The sequence below is a fragment of the Coptis chinensis genome, chromosome 7, assembly GCF_015680905.1.
Source record: "Coptis chinensis isolate HL-2020 chromosome 7, ASM1568090v1, whole genome shotgun sequence".
NCBI lineage: Eukaryota > Viridiplantae > Streptophyta > Magnoliopsida > Ranunculales > Ranunculaceae > Coptis > Coptis chinensis.
Window position 1 is genome coordinate 90,244,663 of NC_141462.1, and position 5,122 is coordinate 90,249,784.

A 5,122-nucleotide genomic window follows, 5' to 3' on the forward strand; every position below is an offset into this window, starting at 1 on the left:
ATTTAAAGGGAAACAGAACTGAATTTTATTATTGTTGCTTGTGTAGGCAAGTGAAGCATGTTAGATACTACATGCAATGAGCTGTATCAGAAACTTAACTTAACTTTTGAAATTAGGATTTTGTGCATCCGTGTATAGCAAATTAAGTTTTGGTCTTGAGAAGTAATAATGTCATATTTTTAAAGGACTGGTACTATTAGAATTCCCATTTTTTTTTCTTAGTCATATATATGGTTCTCTAGGTGTGATTGTTTTGGACAAGGAATGTAAATGGGGTGGGCCGGGGTTGGCTCACCCTCACTCAATTTCCTGGTTTCGCCACTGACCATATGTGAAACATCTAGAGTGGCATGCACATTCTAGGGCATTCTTTGAACCTTGAACATTCTAGAACTTGACCCAATAAATTACAAATTACTTTCCAACAGACCAACACTAAAGCTTATTGTATATTACTTACTTCGAGCCCATTATATGAACTCCGCCTTATATGAACTCCAAATGAACTCCACCACCAAAAATGGATTTATAAGATAAATTGAGGGCTGATTTTTTGTGAAGATAGTTTTTTCATAATAGATAATCTCCCTACAAAAAATCAGCTCAAACGAAAATGTTTAACTTTATCAAAAGTTATTTTGAAATTTGAGAAATCTAGACGGTTGGATAATTTTGTAACATTGTAAGCTAATTTTGATACGTCTAGACATCTTCAAATGTACTTGTGTGTACCCTACATTATATTTCCAGTCCAAAGTCTATTCGGACCATGGACCAGGTATGGGCCCAACAGCGGACCAGCCTGATAGTTATTAAAAAAATGTGTGTACCCTACATTATATTTCCAGTCCAAAGTCTATTCGGACCATGGACCAGATATGGGCCCAGCAGCGGACCAGCCTGATAGTTATTAAAAACGTTGTGGATCATCCGGTTCTTTAATCCATCAAAGTTTACAACTGGTCCAGGGCCCATCCGGACTGCCCAAGTTCATGGACTCAATCTGTCCTGATCATTCGGATCCAGTAATACGATCCGCGGAAGCAAGAGATCCTAATGCAATCCGATAAGATCTTGCACAAGGATAGAATGAAATCTTGGGGAATGATCCTATCTGAGAAGTAGGATCATACTAGGATTCATCAAGGAAGGCAATCTCCGAGAATTACTTTCTTGGTCGCCAAGGCAGGAGATTGCTATATATACGGGGGCTTCTTCAACCTCCAGAACTACGTTTTAAGAGACTTGATCCCGGATTTCTCACTGGGTATGTAGGCAACCAGAACGTTGGTGCAATCTCTTTTCCTCGAAAATCCCAATCCCCATCACTTTCGAGCTTTCAGAAGCATCATCACATCGGGAGTGTCGGGTTAACTTTTTGCCCCGACATTCTTTGGCACTGTCTGTGGGGACTATCGAACCCACAAACACGTGGTCTTCCATCGGAGCGTGATATCCTCGACCTTATTTTTCGATCATCCTTGTTACCATGGCTGAACAAACTGCGATGAATGATGCAGAAGTTACCAATCGGCGTGTTGCGACTTGACAAAACATGGAGAATGTTCCAGACACCACTGTAGAGGTAGGGCAATCAAGCCGCCATAGATCCTTTTCTCAGAGCGGAGGAAATGGATGGTCTGAAACTGTTCCACACACTCTGGAACCACTAGGGACTCGGGGATCTAACTCCCGTGTCCCTCGCCGCAACGCTGTGCGGAGCGTAAGAGCTACCACAATACACATTGGGGATGGTCTTGCTGAGAAGCTCAGGGGTGGCATTGACTTCCACAACCTAAACAAAGCTTGCCCAATGCATCCATACCCATTATCTCGTATCTCAGATCTAGTCAGTGTAACCTCGGGATTTGAGCGTCTGTCGTTCATGGACGCTTCCTCTGGGTATAACCAGATACCTCTACAGAGATGAATATCGACATCTTGGCTCGTGACGAAGCCATGGTGGAGGAGCTCAATGATGAAGCCCTACAGAATCTCATCACTTACCAAGACTCTATGGAGCGCAGTTAGGACAAGAAGTTGCATGCAAGATTGCAAGCCAGGCGATTGGGTCTTATGGAACATACCAAAGTATCATACGAGGCCAATTTGGTTCCAACTTCCAGTATGGCTGATTGGATGTTCAGAATCATACCAAAGAAAATCCAGTACCAAGTTCAATTACAATCACGAGAGTGAGATGCGCGACAATGCTTACCAAATTAAAACAAAAACAGCAGCGTCAAAAGTTTTATAAGACTGATGTGGAACGTTTCTGTTGTCATCTAAGGAAGATCTAATGCTCAACTCACAACTTATGGAGTTGGTTCAAAACATCAAACTTCTATAATATTGTGTCACGGGAAAGCTACAACCAAATCTAATCAAATCTTACCTCCAGACATTCAGATAAGTATCCTATTTTTATTTGTTAAGTATTTTCTCACAATTTACTAGAACATAAATCTTAGACTATATTATTACGCCAACACTTTCACATACCCATTACATAACAAGTCTTATTTGATCATCGACATTCATGCCACTCACTTATTTTTCTTCTTCATGCCTGCCACACCATGCGGTTCGAAGTGTTTAGTCCATAAGTTTTCTAACGTGTCAAAGCATACTTTGGGGCATATTTTTGATGAAATATAGTTTATATTTGCTGACAAATTTCTTGATGTCTCTACTCGCCGGTGACAATTTCCTCCAACGTGCAACAGTTTCTATTCTTACACTTACTAAACCCGGGTGGCAAAGGCCATCTTGCACTTCAGTTTCGGCTTGCGTGGTGCAGGGGGCCTACACCTGGTATCATCGTTCGACAACACAAACCGAAGAATGATAATGTATTATTTTTGGTATGGGTGCGATTGCTTAGGTTACATCAAGCGTCTACCCTTGGTGGCGCAATCTAAGTTACACTCAGATTAATCAAACTAATAAGGCACTTTTGGTTGTCCTTTGGTCTCCACGAAGATCATCTACTAGAGAATTTTTGAAATGTAACTACGCTTGTTCGTCAAGTGACTTAGTTGCATTGATATAGTCGCGACAACGGTAGACCACTGTCTATTCTTTTATAAGGATGGTTACACATTTAACATATCCAACTTATTGCCTGAGTTTTTATCTCTGCCGAGTTAAAACAAGCTACTTCATGCAAACATACATGAACACCAAATATAAACTATGATGAGAACAGTTCAAGCACTGTTACGATATCGGGATAACTCCTCCTTCAGCGCATCAAGCTCCGCGTCTCGCACGGCAATTTCTCTGGCTAAGCGAGCATTCTCCTCCTGATGGCTCTCATAGCGTCATGTGGCTAACACCCGTATCTGCAGTCCATATAAATATTAACGTGTTAATTTGCTTATTTACTAATAAAGTTACAAGTTCAAGTGTTGTTGTTTACCTTGTCTAAATTCCGTTGTAACGCGTCAATCGCTTCCATAATATCTTTCGATGGCAGCACCGGCGATGACTCTCGAGGAGAATGATCAGGATTTGGACATTGCCTATAGGCAGATCGGCGGCCATGAGATCCAGATGACACGGAATTAAGTACTTCCGTTCCTGTATCAAATGCATTAGGGGTTCGCTCTCTATGTGACGCCGAACGCCCATCAGATCCACGCGACCTATCTGCTGCAAAGGTCGGTATCATACTACTGATAGGCACTATATCTTAGGGTACTCTCGAAGGCCTACCACTCCTAACACAGAACCCAGAATCACTGGAACTAGTTGCAGCTGACCCAAAAGCCAGAACAGTATGGGGTGGTGTTTCTCCCAACTGCACACCCTTCCCTCGATCATTTCTGGGGGCATCTAGTTCCTCCTCGTCCTCTGAGCTACTGGGGGCATCTGGTTCCTCCTCATCCTCTGAACTACTGACAATAAGATTTCTCCTTCACGATGGACCAGGCACTGTTCCTAGCAAGCAGAATTATAATCAGTTTTTATTTCCGTGTCGCAAAGTAAGTTGTTCCAGAAAAATGCAATGCTCGCACACACATGAGTTACCTGTGGTAAAGTTATTTCCACGCGGAGTTCCAGCATTATTCTCCGAGTTCAAATGGACACTAGATGCAACCCGGGAACTCACACTTTCGGTGTGCTCCCATGAGTAAACCAGTGGCGGATATGATATGTGTCGGGTAGCCAGTCTCCGGCGAGGCCTTCCATGCATCTCTGGCGTTGCCTCCCTGGCCACATTTGGTACTCGAGCTCCACGAGAAGGGTCACTGCTAAAGGTTGTGCTTCCTGGCGCTCTTGGCACCCCACCAACAACATGACCGGTACCTACCGGTGTTGACATTACATCACATATCCACCAGACCACCTCATCTGGATATGACAAGTCATACGTCATTGGCGATAGGCTACATAGTAGGTTTAGATTACTCCATATTTTCTCAGTCAATTCCCTTTCAGGAGCACGAATCTCATCTACACCTGATCCAGAATGATACATTCGGTTAGTTGTCAAACATGAATGATTAATTCGAACTCATTTAGAGGGTTAATTTACCTTTAAATGTACACGGGATAAATTCTTCGTATTCTGGCCGCCTCCAGTTACTGAGTATGTAACACGGTGTGTCCCACCCTTTATGGCTACGAAGAAATCTAGTAAACTCGAACCCCCCCACTTGTGATGTCACCCGAAAGCAAATACGGCCTCTGGAAGGAACAGGTTCTGGAACTAAGAGGTAGTAGATGGACTCCCAATTTAGATGCAAGTTGTTCGCTTGGCGAATCGCTTCCAGCCGGGAGATGATCATGTAAAATGTTACGTACATTTGACCTGGCGAAGCCTCCCACATGGATAGCAAGTAGACCAATAGCTCGTTTAATGGAAACCGTAGACCGAAGAGAAGTTGATAGTAGCTCACAATAACTTCACCCAATCTCACTACATCCGTTAACAACGTTCCCCTCATCTGCGGTTTTCGAATCCCAATGTAATCCGATATTTTGAATCTCGCTCGACGCCTTCATTTTTGTTAATTTCATCATCAGCATGCGATCCATTATCAAGTTATCTCCTGGCACCCATCGTTGAATTGGTGGCGCATGCGTCGTCCTGCATTCACACGGCCAGTTAAGTACA